We start from the raw sequence: 18,995 nt of genomic DNA, 5'->3' as shown, positions 1-18,995 counted from the left end.
CATACCGTATGAACATCAAAGGTCTCCTCGAGCTTAATGCTGAAGCGCCGATCTTCGTCCAGCTCAATGAACCTGTCGCAGATACCTCGGTCGTCGTGGCACCAGTCGCACTCCGCCGGGCGGTTTTCGTCGTCCGAGTACGACATTTCCGACCTATGTTCATAATTCAAATATTAAACTAGATTGTTATTATTAATCACGTAGCTCTTCCTTTCATTCCCGAGTGCATTATTACACCAAATTGTCTAGCACACGGGAATGAAGGAGAACTTTTCCAATATGAGCATTCAATAAGAAAAACCAAATCACAAAATAAAGTAGTATTCTAAATAGCATGCATTCAATAATTATAAGCAAAAGTACATCATCTCTTGGTGTCCGTACATCGTCGAATATTATCACTAATATAGCATATCACTAATACAACTAGAACCGTAGCGCCCGACGGGTATCGTCGCAGGCGGTGGACACCCAAAGATAAGGAACCATCACAGGATCATAGCTCCAGTGAGATCCCTGAAGAACCTGCCAGGTATTGTCGAACGTGCCCTCCAATGCAACCATGTAGCGACGGACGTGCTCGTCCTCCTCGCTAACACGGTGACGTACCACCTCTGCGGTGTCCGGAAGCCTCGGCACCGTCACTGCCCATGCGACCGCCACCAAACAAGGATCAGGTCAACAACGGGCTGCCTCCTCACCAACCTACGTCCCCCGGAAGGTAGCACCTCCCAATACCAGCCCGGCGGAGCCCAATCCCGAACATGGCCCTGATCAAGCAGGCCTCCACCGCCGAGTCGACGACGATGAGGATGCGGGATAGGCATCGCCGACGTCGATGCGGGAACTACTTCTATATATAGTTAAATAAAGTAGTTTTATTAATTAAATCAACTAGCTAGTTCAACTACTAAACACTTACTATAAATAAATAAAGAAGTACAAACATGCATACATATGAACATACAAACATGCATATTCAACAATAATATCACCAAAAAAAATCTATTAATAGAAAAAAAATCTAACACAATATGAACAAATTATTTACACATTATAAAAAAAATCTATGAACTACACATCTAAATTACTACACATCCAACAAAAAAAATCTATGATCTACAAAAAATCTAAAAAAAATCTAACAAAAATCATAAAAAGTTGCTCACGGCGCGGGGCAGCGACGGCGATGGCGACGGCGATGGCGAGGTGCGGCTCGGGCCAGGGCGGCAGGGGACGGGGGCGTCGGGGCGGGGCGGGGCGGCGACGGCGCAGGCCGGGGTGGCAGGGGACGGCGGCGTCGGGGCGGCAGGGGACGGCGACGGCGACAGCGAGGTGCGGCGCGGGGCGGGGTGGGGCGGCGACGGCGTTGGGGCGGCGCGGGCCGGGGGGCAGGGGACGGCGGCGTCGGGGGAGAGGAGATCGAAGTGGGGATGCACGATTGTGAAATTTTCCTAAGTGCTACTTATATAGCAAACGCTTTGGTCCCGGTTCGTGGCGCAAACCGGGACCAATGCACCCTTTAGTCCCGGTTGGAGCCACCAACCGGGACCAAAGGCCTCTTTTTAGCAGCCCAAAGGGCGGGAACAAAGACCTTTGGTCCCGGTTGGTGCCGCCAACCAGGACTAAAGAGGGACATTGGTCCCGATTTGAGCCACCAACCGGGACTAAAGAGGGGCATTGGTCCCGGTTGGCGCTACCAACCGGTACCAATGGACCGTCTAATTACTTATTTATTTTCTGCAGCTGTTTTTTAGTTGATTCTTTCTGCAGCTGTTTTTTTAATCCCACCTCGCCAAGCGAGAGGCTCTCGCAGCTGTTTATAAGCCCTAAGTGCAGAGACGATGAAGAAGAGGCTCAATGCTCACCTGTACGTTGGTTCGCTTCAAGCCTTGAGGAATAGGGTGGACTGCACAGAGCGATGTGTAGTGCAGTTTACACTATTCCGAAAGGCTTGAAGCGAATTAACGCGCATTGCGCCTCTTTTTTATTTTTAATGACTTATTACAATTCAGAAATAAATAGAAAAAAATAAATATAGCAGAAAAGAAAAAAAACTATATAAACATCTACTCAGAAATAAATAGAAGAAAAAATAGTTGTGATTAACTTTACTAAAAAAATGAGCATAGATGCTTATTTTTAATGACTTATTACAATTCAGAAATAAATAGAAAAAAAATAAATATAGCAGAAAAGAAAAAAACTATATAAAAAACTAATCAGAAATAAATAGAAGAAAAAATAGTTGTGATTAACTTTACTTAAAAAATGAGCATAGATGCTTATTTTTAATGACTTATTACCACTCAGAAATAAATAGAAAAAAGATAAATATAGCAGAAAAGAAAAAAAAACTATATAAAAAACTACTCAAAAATAAATAGAAGAAAAAATAGTTGTGATTAACTTTACTAAAAAATGAGCATAGATGCTTATTTTTAATGACTTATTACCACTCAGAAATAAATAGAAAAAAATAAATATAGCAGAAAAGAAAAAAACTATATAAAAAACTACTCAGAAATAAATAGAAGAAAAAATAGTTGTGATTAACTTTACTAAAAAAATGAGCATAGATGCTTATTTTTAATGACTTATTATCACTCAGAAAAAAATAGAAATAAATAAATATAGCAGAAAAGAGAAAAAAACTATATAAAAAACTACTCAGAAATAAATAGAAGAAAAAATAGTTGTGATTAACTTTACTAAAAAATGAGCATAGATGCGCTTATAGAGAAAATTCAACCTAAATTCATAATAAATTTGTACAAACTTCAGAGAAATTCAGTATGAATTTAGGTCAAATTCCCTCTATAAGGGCATCTATTATCATTTTGAGAGGAGCTCAACAAGGCAGAGAGGGAGGGGCTTATAAACCGGTGTGAGTGCCCTTCGGTGGGCGAGGTAGGACTAAACTCTGACCGCAATGAGGACCAACACTTTAGTCCCGGTTCGTGGCACCAACCGGGACCAATGGTGATGGGCCAGGAGCTAGGCCCTTTAGTCCCGGTTCCTCCCACCAACCGGGACCAAAAGGCCCAGACGAACCGGGACCAATGGCCCACGTGGCCCGGGCGGCCCCCGGGGCTCACGAACCGGGTCAAATGCTCCCATTGGTCCCGGTTCTGGACTAAAGAGGGACTAATGGGCTGGCCCTGCCTGGATAATTGCCCCCTTTTCTACTAGTGTATGTGAAGTAAATAATAATAGAGGGAGTACTTGCATGCATGTAGCTTGGTCATACCAAGTAGCCTCTAAACCAAAAATAATTTTTTCATTCCGTGGAGGGCCTAATCAGAAACTTCAGAATTAAATATGTTGAAGGTATCTCTATAAAAGGAAATGCGAGTTGAAGATTTGTTCAACCGCAACATCCTTGTATAGAAGTCAAGACACATCGATGAACAGCCACTAGAAATATATGACCGTTGAGGACCATGCCCGTGCTCCCCCGCTCCCCTCCATGCTCCTTGCCACCATGCCCAGCGTGTCGCCAGTGGATCTGGGTAGGGAGAACCCGAGGCCGACGCGCGGCGGGCCCACGGGGGTTTTCGTTACTCAAGAAAGAAAATTCTCTTCCGTGCATTCCCGGCAAGCAAGTGTTAACTAGCGTGAATGTAATAGAAACTAATTTATTATTTTGTCAAGTTAAGAAAGAGTTTTGTGTTTATTATATTTTCTTCACTAGTACTTGCATAATAACCATGGCACTGTTACACATATACTAAGTTTTCACGTCAAGAAGCGGATGGTTATCTAGGCGCACCGATCATTAGTGAACCAAAATGTTTTTTCATTATTTCGTTTTAAACAACTGGGTCCTTTATGGTTTGTATTTTTATCTATGTTGCTCGAGGACGATCAAGTTTAAGCTTCGAGGAGTTGATGAGTATTATTTTTACGCTCATCGTACCCGAGTTTACACCAGTTTATTTCATAAAAAGTGAGATATATGCTCCGATATTCATACTAATGACTAATGAATGCAAATGTTGTTTCCACAGGAAAATGGGCTACACATTGACTTTTTGGACAAAGGGTGGATTTTATTGACTTGAAATAGAGCATCAAGAGGATACAAACACATATATGGACTAAATTAAGCATGAAAGGAGCAAACAAGAGATCAAGTGGGAGGTGTAGGAAATATTCCAGAGCACAAGACGACATCTGATATGAGCGCACACACTCATACCAGCGCTTGTACCAGGTGCTAATGTCTACTACACAAATTTTATTCTTGTAGATTCTATTGGGCATCCAACCGTAGAGTCTTGTAGGACAACATGCAAATTTTCCTCAAGTGGATGACATAAGGTTTATCAATCTGTGGGTGGTATAGGATTAAGAGGGTCTCTCTCAAACAACCCTACAATTAAATACACGAAATCTCTTGTGTCCCCAACACACACAATACAGTTGTCAATTGTATAAGTGCACTAATTTGGCGAAGAGATGGTGATAAAAGTGTAATATGGATGGTAGATATAGATTTTTATAATCTGAATAAATAAAAACATCAAGGTAGCAAGTAGAACACAATGAGCAAAACGGTATATGAACAAGGCCTAGGGTTCATACTTTCCCGCTACCTCCCAAGCCGCACCAACGAACATTTTAAGCAGGGGATCATTCACGGAATAAGTATATGAGCCAGGCTTTATTAACGCATGGAGTATCACATAATGGTGTGCTTTGGGGGTTCAACTTTCTTTAGAAAAAGAGTCATTTTACAGTGCATCCGGATGATATGGACCATCCATCGGAGCGAATTCGACGGTCCAAATTCAATGCAATACGCTGATGTCACGTGTATTATATCAGACCCTGAGGGGCATTTCGGGAGAAAAAATATTTTGAACTGATCTAATTTTCCCTTCCAAATATTTCGAGGGTATTCTCGGTACGAATTTCAGGGCTATTTTCGGTTCGATTTTTATCCCGTTTGCTAGGGTTTATTCCTTGCCGCCGCTAGGGTTTTAATCCTCGCCGGCAAGATCTAGCCGCTAGTCGCGGCCCCTTCCTCCCTCCTCGCCGGTAGGATCTAGCCGCACGTCGCGGCCCCTCCCTTCCTCCACCCCAATTCCATCGCGATCTCGCATCACCTTTTCAACGAACACGAGAGGAGGTGCACTGCCCTCCTCGCGGCGTCCGCCGGCGAAGATTCGGCGCCATCCCACCTCGTAATCCTCCATGCGGGTGCCTATAGCCACAAGGTTATAGGCAACATCTTTCCCACACCCCAATTGGTTGTTTGTGTCCTCTACATATCACCTATCCGCCATGGCTGCAGCTTTGATCTGGCCATGCATCTCGTCCGATGGCAAGGTGGTTGGGTATGGATCATGTTCTGCGGGACTAGATGAAGCCGGCCGCCGGCCTCAATGGCCAGCCCCATTCGTCCATCCCCGACTACATGATCTACGAACGTTCAATCGTTGCATTCAACATGCATTCTTTCAATTTGGCTAATAGGTGACATTTGGCCCCATTCTTCCATCCCCGACTACATGATAAGCTATTAATTTTGGAATGTACTATAAACAATTCATAGCTTATGTTGCTCAATATTTATGATGCTCGCTTCTTCTTGTGCAATTGCTGGACTGGGATCAACAGACTTGGCATGTGCTTTATAAGAAAAATTAGATTCACATGGGATGTCCACCTTTTGAAGATTGGTGTTAATTTTTATTATGATGTTTTAGCCTTGTTAAATGGAGAGTAATGATCCTCTCAAAAAGCAGAGAGAAAGGAATGAGCATTCGATTCTTCCATATGTTGCATTTCATTCTTCCGTGTTTAGTTATGTCCAACATTTGTTAAATGCACACACTTGACAAGGTTAGTACAAGTAGTAATTTTTCCTCTGTTTTGCAGGGCTATGCACTACAAGAAATATGTCAACTAGTGACCTTCTATCAGTGACCCTAGAAGAATTGGTCATAGATCTATGACCATTTTAGACCAATTGGTCAAAAACTGTTCGAGGGGCTCCAAACCCTAAACTATAATGACCATTTTGGTCAGAAAGGTCGTAATTTCCTTACACGAAATGGTCATAAAGCAGATAGCACTGGTTCGCTGCCTTATTTCTAGCTGATCATGACCAATATAGATGGTCATAACCTTGTAAATTGTGGTGGGTTGCTATGACTAGGCGCCACCTCATCAGTTTTGCCTATGTGTCATGTCCATGTGTCAGTTCTTGCCCTAGGTTGTGAAGCAACCTATATTTCTGTCATTCCTAAAATTCCCAAAAAAATCTCATAAATTCTTTGGGTCATATCTTCGTCAAATATGTAAAAAACCATCCTTGCCTAGTTAAAAAATAATTCAACAATATTCATTTTCCTATTCTGTTCAGAACAACACTTTGTGAAGGAAGTGCTATTTATATATTCTTGATTGCCCTCAAATTTGTTGGGCACTCTTTCCTATCCAAATCATTGCATCATGACAAAATTCAGCTCCATTTGCCCAGTAAATCTTCCTCAGTAAATTTCCAAAGTATTTATCCACCTAGAACCTTTGTGAAAGAAGCCTAGCAGCAACGCGGGTTTTAGGCCTATCAGTAGCATGGGAAGGAACGCTACTGATAAGGCGCTACAACTAATGATTAGCAATAGCGCGCCTAGACGCACGCTACTGCTAAATTGACTTAGTAGTAGCGCTTCTTCAGAACATCGCTACTATTAATTAGTAGTAGCGCTTCTCCTTTCCCGCGCTACTACTATTATTTAGTATTTTATTTCTTTTTAATTTCATGTTGTATTCATACACCTTTACACAAGTTTTCATACAACAGGAATTTAGAGATTGTTTTTACATCATAATGAGTTATTACATCATGGGATGAAAGAACCGTGGACTAGTTTCAAGTGGATGTCCATCCACTTGAAACTAATCCGTGGTTCTTTCACCCAATGATATAACAATATCATCATCATGATCATTGTTGGAAATATGCCCTAGAGGCAATAATAAATTGATTATTATTATATTTCCTTGTTCATGATAATCGTTTATTATCCATGCTATAATTGTATTGATAGGAAACTCTGATACATGTGTGGATACATAGACAACACCATGTCCCTAGTAAGCCTCTAGTTGACTAGCTCGTTGATCAATAGATGGTTACGGTTTCCTAACCATGGACATTGGATGTCATTGATAACGGGATCACATCATTAGAAGAATGATGTGATGGACAAGACCCAATCCTAAGCCTAGCACAAGATCATGTAGTTCATATGCTAAAGCTTTTCTAATGTCAAGTATCTTTTCCTTAGACCATGAGATTGTGCAACTCCCGGATACCGTAGGAATGCTTTGGGTGTACCAAACGTCACAACGTAACTGGGTGGCTATAAAGGTGCATTACAGGTATCTCCGAAAGTGTCTGTTCGGTTGGCACGAATCGAGACTGGGATTGGTCACTCCGTGTAAACGGAGAGGTATCTCTGTGCCCACTCGGTAGGACATCATCATAATGTGCACAATGTGACCAAGGGGTTGATCGCGGGATGATGTGTTACGGAACGAGTAAAGAGACTTGCCGGTAACGAGATTGAACAAGGTTTTGGTATACCGACGATCGAATCTCGGGCAAGTACAATACCGTTAGACAAAAGGAATTGTATACGGGATTGATTAAGTCCTTGACATCGTGGTTCATCCGATGAGATCATCGTGGAACATGTGGGAGCCAACATGGGTATCCAGATCCCGCTGTTGGTTATTGACCGGAGATTCATCTCGGTCATGTCTGCATGTCTCCCGAACCCGTAGGGTCTACACACTTAAGGTTCGGTGACGCTAGGGTTATAGAGATATTAGTATGCGGTAACCCGAAAGTTGTTCGGAGTCTCGGATGAGATCCCGGACGTCACGAGGAGTTCCGGAATGGTCCGGAGGTAAAGAATTATATATAGGAAGTGCTATTTCAGCCATCGGGACAAGTTTCGGGGTCACCAGTATTGTACAGGGACCACCGGAAGGGTCCCGGGGGTCCACCGGGTGGGGCCACCTGCCCCGGGGGGCCACATGGGCTGTAGGGGGTGCGCCTTGGCCTACATGGGCCAAGGGCACCAGCCCCAAGAGGCCCATGCGCCAAGAGAAGAGAAAAAGGGGAGAGTCCTAAAGGGGGAAGGCACCTCCGAGGTGCCTTGGGGAGGATGGACTCCTCCCCACCCTTGGCCGCACCCTTCCTTGGAGGAAGGGGCAAGGGCTGCGCCTTCCCCCTCTCCCTTGGCCCTATATATAGTGGGGAAAGGGAGTAGCACCCATACCTAAGGCCTGGCGCCTCCCTCTCCCTCCCGTGACACATCTCCCTCCTCCCGCAGCGCTTATCAAAGCCCTGTTGGAATCCCGCTACTTCCACCACGCCGTCGTGCTGCTGGATCTCCATCAACCTCTCCCTCCTCCTTGCTGGATCAAGGCGTGGGAGACGTCTCCGTTCCGTACGTGTGTTGAACGCGGAGGTGCCGTTCGTTCGGCGCTAGGATCATCGGTGATTTGAATCACGACGAGTACGACTCCATCAACCCCGTTCTCTTGAACGCTTCCGCTTAGCGATCTACAAGGGTATGTAGATGCACTCTCCTTCCCCTCGTTGCTGGTTTCTCCATAGATAGATCTTGGTGACACGTAGGAAAATTTTGAATTTCTGCTACGTTCCCCAATAGTGGCATCATGAGCTAGGTCTATTGCGTAGTCTCTTTGCACGAGTAGAACACAAAGTAGTTGTGGGCGTTGATTTTGTTCAATATGCTTACCGTTACTAGTCCAATCTTGTTTCGACGGTATTGTGGGATGAAGCGGCCCGGACCGACCTTACACGTACTCTTACGTGAGACAGGTTCCACCGTTTGACATGCACTTGGTGCATAAGGTGGCTAGCGGGTGCCAGTCTCTCCCACTTTAGTCGGAACGGATTCGATGAAAAGGGTACTTATGAAGGGTAAATAGCAATTGACATATCACGTTGTGGTTTTGCGTAGGTAAGAAACGTTCTTGCTAGAAACCCATAGCAGCCACGTAAAACATGCAAACAACAATTAGAGGACGTCTAACTTGTTTTTGCAGGGTATGCTATGTGATGTGATATGGCCAAGAAGAATGTGATGAATGATATGTGATGTATGAGATTGATCATGTTCTTGTAATAGGATTCACGACTTGCATGTCGATGAGTATGACAACCGGCAGGAGCCATAGGAGAGTTCTTAAATTTATTGTATGACCTGCGTGTCATTGAACAACGCCATGTAATTACTTTACTTTATTTCTAACCGGTAGCCATAGTAGTAGAAGTAATAGTTGGCGAGACAACTTCATGAAGACACGATGATGGAGATCATGATGATGGAGATCATGGTGTCATGCCGGTGACGATGATGATCATGGAGCCCCGAAGATGGAGATCAAAAGGAGCAAAATGATATTGGCCATATCATGTCACTTTTTTGATTGCATGTGATGTTTATCATGTTAATGCATCTTGTTTACTTAGAACGACGGTAGTAAATAAGATGATCCCTTACAACAATTTCAAGAAGTGTTCTCCCCTAACTGTGCATCGTTGCTACAGTTCGTCGCTTCTAAGCACCACGTGATGATCGGGTGTGATGGATTCTTACGTTCACATACAACGGGTGTTGACGAGCCTAGCATGTACAGACATGGCCTCGGAACACATGCAATACACTTAGGGTTAACTTGACGAGCCTAGCATGTACAGACATGGCCTCGGAACACAGAAGACCGAAAGGTCGAGCATGAGTCGTATAGAAGATACGATCAACATGAAGATGTTCACCGATGATGACTAGTCCGTCTCACGTGATGATCGGACATGGCCTAGTTGACTTGGATCATGTAATCACTTAGATGACTAGAGGGATGTCTATCTTAGTGGGAGTTCATAAGATGAACTTAATTATCCTGAACATAGTCAAAAGATCTTTGCAAATTATGTCGTAGCACGCGCTTCAGTTCTACTGTTTAGATATGTTCCTAGAGAAAATTTAGTTGAAAGTTGATAGTAGCAATTATGCGGACTAGGTCCGTAAACTGAGGATTGTCCTCATTGCTTCATAGAAGGCTTATGTCCTTAATGCACCGCTCAGTGTGCTGAACCCCAAACGTCGTTTGTGGATGTTGTGAACATCGGACATACACGTTTTGATAACTACGTGATAGTTCAGTTAAATGGTTTAAGTAGAGGCAGCAAAGACGTTTTCGAAACGTCGCGGAACATATGAGATGTTTCGAGGGCTGAAATTAGGATTTCAGGCTCGTGCCCACGTCAAGAGGTATAAGACCTCCGACGATTTTCTTAGCCTACAAACTAAGGGAGAAAAGCTCAATCGTTGAGCTTGTGCTCAGATTGTCTGAGCGCAACAATCACTTGAATCGAGTGGGAGTTGATCTTCCAGATGAGATAGTGATGTTTCCCCAAAGTCATTGCCATGAAGCTGCTAGAGCTTCGTGATGAACTATAACATATCAGGGATAGATATGATGATCCTTGAGGTATTCGCGATGTTTGACACCGCGAAAGTAGAAATCAAGAAGGAGCATCAATTGTTGATGGTTGGTGAAACCACTAGTTTTAAGAAGGGCAAGGGCAAGAAGGGATACTTCATGAAACGGCAAATCAGCTGCTGCACCAGTGAAGAAACCCGAGGTTGAACCCAAACCCGAGACTAAGTGCTTCTGTGATAAGGGGAATAGCCGCTGGAGAAGGATTACCCTAGATACTTGGTGGATAAGAAGGCTGGCAAGGTCGATAGAAGTATATTGGATATACATTATGTTAATGTGTACTTTACTAGTACTCATAGTAGCACCAGGGTATTAGATACCGGTTCGGTTGCTAAGTCTTAGTAACTCGAAATAAAAGCTACGGAATAAACGGAGACTGGCTAAAGGTGAGCTGACGATATGTGTTGGAAGTTTTTCCAAGCTTGATGTAATCAAGCATCGCACGCTCCCTCTACCAACGAGATTGGTGTTAAACCTAAATAATTGTTATTTGGTGTTTGCGTTGAGCATAGACATGATTGGATTATGTCTCTTGCAATACACTTATTCATTTAAGGAGAATAATAGTTACTCTATTTATGCGAATAATACCTTCAATGGTCTTGCACCTAAAAGAATGGTTTATTGAATCTCGATCGTAGTGATACACATTTTCATGCCAATAGATATAAGATAGTAATGATAGTACCACTTACTTGTGGCACTGCCATGTAAGTCATATTGGTATAAAACGCATGAAGAAGCTCCATGTTGATGGATCTTTGGACTCACTCGTTTTTGAAAAGTTTGAGACATGTGAACCATGTCTATTGGTGTATATGCATGAAGAAACTCCATGCAGATGGATCGTTTGGACTCACTTGATTTTGAATCACTTGATATATGCAAATCATACCACATGGGCAAGATGACTGAAAAGCCTCGTTTTCAGTAAGATGGAACAAGATAACAACTTGTTGGAAGTAACACATTTTGATGTGTGCATTCCAATGAGTGCTGAGGCATGCAGTGAATATCGTTATGTTCTTACTTCACAGATGATTCGAGTAGATGTTGAGAATATTTACTTGATGAAACACAAGTCTGAATTATTGAATGGTTCAAGTAATTTCAGAGTGAAGTAGAAGATCATTGTGACAAGAGGATAAAATGTCTATGATATGATCATAGAGATGAATATCTGAGTTACGAGTTTTGGCACACAATTAAGACATTGTGGAAATTGTTTCACAACCAATACCGCCTGGAACACCATAGTGTGATGGTGTGTCCGAACATCATAGTTGCACCCTATTGGATATGGTGCGTACCATGATGTCTCTTATCGAATAACCACTATTGTTCATGGGTTAGGCATTAGAGACAACCACATTCACTTTAAATAGGGCACCACGTGATTCCGTTGAGATGACACCATATGAATCATGGTTTAGAGAAACCTAAGTTGTCGTTTCATAAAGGTTTGGGGCTGCGACGCTTATGTGAAAAATTTTCAGGATTGATAAGGTCGAACCCAAAGCGGATAAAATGCATCTTCATAGGACACCCAAAATAGTTGGGTATACCTCCTAATTCAGATCCGAAAGCAATATGGATTGTTTCTTGAATCGGGTCCTTTCTCGAGGAAAGGTTTCTCTCGAAAGAATTGAGTGGGAGGATGGTGGAGACTTGCTGAGGTTATTGAACCGTCACTTCAACAAGTGTGTAGCAGGGCACATGAAGTTGTTCCTGTGGCACCTACACCAATTGAAGAGGAAGCTTATGATAGTGATCATGAAGTTTCGGATCAAGTCACTACCGAACCTCGTAGGGTGACAAGGATACGTACTACTTCAGAGTGGTACAGTAATCCTGTCTTGAAGGTCATGTTGCTAGACAATAATGAACCTACGAGCTATGGAGAAGCGATGGTGGGCCCAAATTCCAACAAATGGTTAGAAGCCATGAAATCCGAGATAGGATCCATGTATCAGAACAAAGCATGGACTTTGGTGGACTTGCCCGATGATCGGCAAGCCATTGAGATAAATGGATCTTTAAGAAGAAGACGGACGTGGACGGTAATGTCACCGTCTATGAAGCTCGACTTGTTGCAAAGAGTTTTTCACAAGTTCAAGGAGTTGACTACGATGAAATTTTCTCATCCGTAGCGATGCTTAAGTCCATCGGATTCATGTTAGCATTAGCTACATTTATGAAATCTGGCAGATGGATGACAAAACGAGTTTCCTTACCAGTTTTCGTAAGGAAAGGTTGTATGCGATACAATCAGAAAGGTTTTGTCGATCCTAAGGATGCTAAAAGGTATGCTGGCTCCAGCGATCCTTCTAAGGACTGGAGTAAGCATCTCGGAGTTGGAATGTATGCTTTGATAAGATGATCAAAGATTTTGGGTCTATACAAAGTTTATGAGAAACTTGTATTTCCAAAGGAGTGAGTGGGAGCACTATAAAATTTCTGATGAGTATATGTTCTTGACATATTGTTGATCAGAAATGATGTAGAATTTCTGGAAAGCATATAGGGTTATTTGGAAGGTGTTTTTCAATGGAAAGCCTGGATTAAGCTACTTGAACATTGAGCATCAAGATCTATAAGGATAGATCAAAATGCTTAATAATACTTTCAAATGAGCACATACCTTGACATGATCTTGAAGGTGTTCAAATTGGATCAGTCAAAGAAGAAGTTCTTGCCTGCGTTGTAAGGTACGAATTTAAAGACTTAAAGCTCGGCCTCAGCAGAAAAGAGAGAAAGGACGAAGGTCGTCCCCTATGCTTTAGACGTAGGCTCTACAGTATGCTATGCTAAGTACCGTACCTGATGTGTGCCTTGCCACATGTCTGGCAAGAAAGTACAAAGGTGATCAAGGAGTGGATCATCAGATAGCGGTCAAAGTTATCCTTAGAGGAATAAGGATATGTTTCTCGATTATGGAGGTGATAAAGTGTTCGGCATAAAGGGTTACGTTGATGCAAGCTTTAACACCTATCCGAATGACTCTGAGTAGCAATCCGGATACGTATAGTGGACCAACCATTTGGAATAGCTCCAAGTGGAGCGTGGAAGCAGCATTTACAATATGACCTAGAAATTTGCGAAGTACATACGGATCTGAATGTTACAGATCCGTTGACTAAAACCTCTCTCACAAGCAACATGATCAAACCTAGAACTCACTGAGAATGTTAATCACATGGCGATGTGAACTAGATTATTGACTCTAGTGCAAGTGGGAGACTGTTGGAAATATGCCCTAGAGGCAATAATAAATTGATTATTATTATATTTCCTTGTTCGTGATAATCGTTTATTATCCATGCTATAATTGTATTGATAGGAAACTCAGATACATGTGTGGATACATAGACAACACCATGTCCCTAGTAAGCCTCTAGTTGACTAGCTCGTTGATCAATAGATGGTTACAGTTTCCTAACCATGGACATTGGATGTCATTGATAACGGGATCACATCATTAGAAGAATGATGTGATGGACAAGACCCAATCCTAAGCCTAGCACAAGATCATGTAGTTCATATGCTAAAGCTTTTCTAATGTCAAGTATCTTTTCCTTAGACCATGAGATTGTGCAACTCCCGGATACCGTAGGAATGCTTTGGGTGTACCAAACGTCACAACATAACTGGGTGGCTATAAAGGTGCATTACAGGTATCTCCGAAAGTGTCTGTTGGGTTGGCACGAATCGAGACTGGGATTTGTCACTCCGTGTAAACGGAGAGGTATCTCTGGGCCCACTCAGTAGGACATCATCATAATGTGCACAATGTGACCAAGGGGTTGATCACGGGATGATGTGTTACGGAACGAGTAAAGGGACTTGCCGGTAACGAGATTGAACAAGGTATCGGTATACCGACGATCGAATCTCGGGCAAGTACAATACCGTTAGACAAAGGGAATTGTATACGGGAATGATTAAGTCCTTGACATCATGGTTCATCCGATGAGATCATCGTGGAACATGTGGGAGCCAACATGGGTATCCAGATCCCGCTGTTGGTTATTGACCGGAGAGTCATCTCGGTCATGTCTGCATGTCTCCCGAACCCCTAGGGTCTACACACTTAAGGTTCGGTGACGCTAGGGTTATAGAGATATTAGTATGCGGTAACCCGAAAGTTGTTCGGAGTCCCGGATGAGATCCCGGACGTCACGAGGAGTTCCGAAATGGTCCGGAGGTAAAGAATTATATATAGGAAGTGCTATTTCGGCCATCGGGACAAGTTTCGGGGTCACCAGTATTGTACCGGGACCACCGGAAGGGTCCCGGGGGTCCACCGGGTGGGGCCACCTGCCCCGGGGGGGCACATGGGCTGTAGGGGGTGCGCCTTGGCCTACATGGGCCAAGGGCACCATCCCCAAGAGGCCCACGCGCCAAGAGAAGAGAAAAAGGGGAGAGTCCTAAAGGGGGAAGGCACCTCCGAGGTGCCTTGGGGAGGATGGACTCCTCCCCACCCTTGGCCGCACCCTTCCTTGGAGGAAGGGGCAAGGGCTGCGCCTTCCCCCTCTCCCTTGGCCCTATATATAGTGGGGAAAATGAGGAGCAACCATACCTAAGGCCTGGCACCTCCCTCTCCCTCCCGTGACACATCTCCCTCCTCCCGCAGCGCTTATCAAAGCCCTGTTGGAATCCCGCTACTTCCACCACGCCGTCGTGCTGCTGGATCTCCATCAACCTCTCCCTCCTCCTTGCTGGATCAAGGCGTGGGAGACGTCTCCGTTTCGTACGTGTGTTGAACACGGAGGTGCCGTCCGTTCGGCGCTAGGATCATCGGTGATTTGAATCACGGCGAGTACGACTCCATCAACCCCGTTCTCTTGAACGCTTCCACTTAGCGATCTACAAGGGTATGTAGATGCACTCTCCTTCCCCTCGTTGCTGGTTTCTCCATAGATAGATCTTGGTGACACATAGGAAAATTTTGAATTTCTGCTACGTTCCCCAACAATCATATCATTAACAACTTATCATCATAATACATCATTGTCATATAAGACCTCCTCAAGATCATCGTTTTCATCAATGACATCACATAGCAAATTGGTCACTAGTCGTTATCACAAGTACTCCCCATTATCAACTCTAACACATTACCACATAATGAACATATTGTACCTCATAGGACCTATTACATTCGATTAAGACCTACTACATTTTCTAAGGTAAAATAGCAAAAAACAAGATAGCCCCTGACTCTCCGTTATGGAGAATGGAGATTAGCCTGTCTCCAATTCTTGCCTTTCGCTGAATGTTACTTCCAAGAACCTCCTTGCGAATGTCCATACATTTCTTCCATTCTTTGATGAACATGTGTTCACGGGTTTTAGAAATCTGATATGCACAAGTGAGCTCCGTAGAATTACCTGGCAGTATGTTCAGAACTGAGAGGCGACCATGCAGAGACATCAAATGAGGCACACAATCCATCGGGAGTTTCTATTGAAAAACATAATAATAACTTCGTGGTTAGCAATGATGTACTAGTTTTAGAAGTATGCAAAAGATGCACGGATGTCGTAATAGTAAAAAATCTTACCAGGGTATCTCCATAGAAGTTACTGTGGTTCAACACATGTACTAGTGGCACGTATTCACCATAATTTGGAGGAGTTCGATAATAGTTATTGTAATTCTCAAGAAGAGTACAAAATGCGATCAGATGATTTATCTCCTTATACGTTAATTCGGTGCCATCGGTGTAGTGGGTTTTATCTACCATCTTCCGCACAGTCTTTGAAGAATCAAAATAAGCTGTCAATGGAAACAAGCTATCAACTATTTTGAAATAAACAATATAAATTAGTTAATAACTACGTTTGAGAAACTCACATAGTGGTACAATCGGAAGTGTATCAATAAGGACCCAAATGTCCATATTGTCTTGCTCGATGTCAGGATCACCAAGATCCATGGTGACAATCATACCCTCATAAAAACCATACATTTTTCAAAGTGCTTCCAATTTTGGCAACCAAAATGGGTTACTCTCTGAGCATTGCATAGATTTACTTCAAAATCCATATCATGATGGGTCCTTAGGTGTATTTTATTTGTTTTAAAATTTTCATGGTCTTCAAAACCCATCCTCTCCAAGACATAGCGTCTTGCATGGCATGGGATAAGCTAGTCGAATTGTAAAATATGAAAATTAGACGTTGAAATAGTGGAAGTCATGCTTAATTACGAAAAAAACACTTGTCGTTGTTGCGTACCGTTTCACAATTGAAGGTCTCCTTGAGCTTAATGGTGAAGCGCCGATCTTCGTCCAGCCGAACGAACCTGTCGCACATACCTCGATCGTCGTGGCACCAGCTACACTCCCCCGGGAGACTGTCGTCGTCTGAGTACGACATTTACTACATTCATAATTCAAAGATTAAACTTGTACATATTCTAGCACAAGTCATGCCAGAATTCACGAAAAAATCCGGCATGAATATCGAGCGCCTGAAATTTGCCGGAATGGAAATTAATCAACCCTCCGGCAAAACATAGGCCACTCGGAGATGTAAACTGAACATGAACGGCCACTTGGGCAACCACATATCCTATTTGAGCAACAACACAAGATATACAAGGATATTTGGCTGGTCTCACCTCGATGTCGGAGGGGGGCGGTGATTGGGACGACGGCGGGGATGTCGGAGGGGGTCGGTGACGGGGACGACGGTGGTCACCTGAAACCATATAAGTTATCACTAATACATCCCTAATAATTGCTTAAACTAAAAAATAACAACAAATATGACATGTTCAACTAGTTTTATTAATTCAACAAGTTCTTACTAAATATAGACTTATTATAAATAGAAAAAAAACTAGTTCTTTCTAAAAATAAAGTAGTTCAACTAGTTATATTAATTATCTTACTAAAAATACATTAGTTCTATTAATTCAACTAGTTCAACTAGTTTATTAATTTACTTACTAAATTAGCTCTACTACAACTAAAGTAGTTCAACTACAGCAACTACTACTAAAAATCTAGTACTAACTAAGCAACATCTAGTACTAGCTATGAACCCTAAATTAACATCTACTACTACTAAATCTAGTACGAACTAGTGGCAGGAGGTGGGGGCGACAGAGAGGTAGCTAGGGGCGGCGAGGTCGAGGGCGGTGGGAGGAGGGCTGCTAGTGGAGGAGGGAGGAGGGGCGGCCGCAGGCGGAGGAAGGAGGGCGGCGGCGGAGGAGGGAGGGGCGGCCACAGGCGGAGGGAGGAGGGAGGGGGGACGGAAGGAGGGGAGTACCTCGGCGGCGGACGGACAAAGGCGGCGGCGGCGACGACGTACGACGACGGTTATCGGCACGCGGGCGAGAGTGAGAGTGTGAGTGAGGGCCGGTCGTGCGCGTGGGGATAAGGTAGAGATAGTTGTAGCGCGTTTGCCAAAATGCGCTACAGCTAATCTGAATAGCCGTAGCGCTTTGCATGTAAACCACTACTGCTAAGTGTAACTATACAAAAAATATGTCAATGCAAAAATACATTGGCCATCAATGATCTTTTTGTGTACAATCTGAATTGTCAATATCAGTCCCCTCCGGTAGGAACCGGAGAGGACTCATATTGCGGCCACAAATTTTACACATAGAGTTCAGTGAAGACCAACTGGTTGTGGTAGTTTCAGAAATAACATATTTAAGGTGGTAAACACCCTGTTCACGGAGCGAGGTGGGACTAAACTTGTGGGCTGATCTTAGCAGTAGCCTGCTAACTTCTATAATTGCCATGATCTTAGCGCGGTTTGTGGTGGACGCGCTACTGCTATTTTCCTGTCAGCAGCGCGTTTTGGTTAAATGCGCTGCTGCTAAATAGCAGTAGCGTGGTATTTTGAGGAGCGCTGATGGTAAGATTCTGTGTATAGGCTTTTCCCTAGTAGTGTATGCATATCCTAATGAGTTGAATTTTTGCCACATTTTTTATATGCCTATCTAACTTACCTACACCAAATTTGAGCCTAGTTCATTTAGCCAATTTCTCTCACTAATTTTCCGAAGTTTTTGTCCAGAGAAGAGCATTTTGAAGGAAGTGCTATTTATATATTCTTGGTTGCCCTCAAAATTTTTGGGCACTCTTTCCTATCCAAATCATTGCCTCATGACAAAATTCAGCTCCATTTGCCCACTTCCTCGGCAAATTTCCAAAGTTTTTGTCCACCTAGAACCTTTGTGAAAGAAGTACTAGCTATGCATATCCTAATGAGTTGAATTTTTGCCACATATTCTATATGCATATGTACCTTAGCTACACCAAATTTGAGCTCATTTCATTTAGCCAATTTCTCTCACTAATTTTCCGAAGTTTCTGTCCAGAGAAGAGCATTGTGAAGGAAGTACCACTTTGACATGTCCAAATGGTATCCATTTTCTACAGTGCTTTCCTATGCCCAAATAACCATCCTCCACAAAAT

Source organism: Triticum aestivum, chromosome 6B (genome assembly GCF_018294505.1).
Source record: "Triticum aestivum cultivar Chinese Spring chromosome 6B, IWGSC CS RefSeq v2.1, whole genome shotgun sequence".
NCBI classification, from domain to species: Eukaryota; Viridiplantae; Streptophyta; class Magnoliopsida; order Poales; family Poaceae; genus Triticum; species Triticum aestivum.
The sequence above is the reverse complement of the archived record's forward strand: the minus strand, read 5'-3'. Positions refer to the sequence as shown.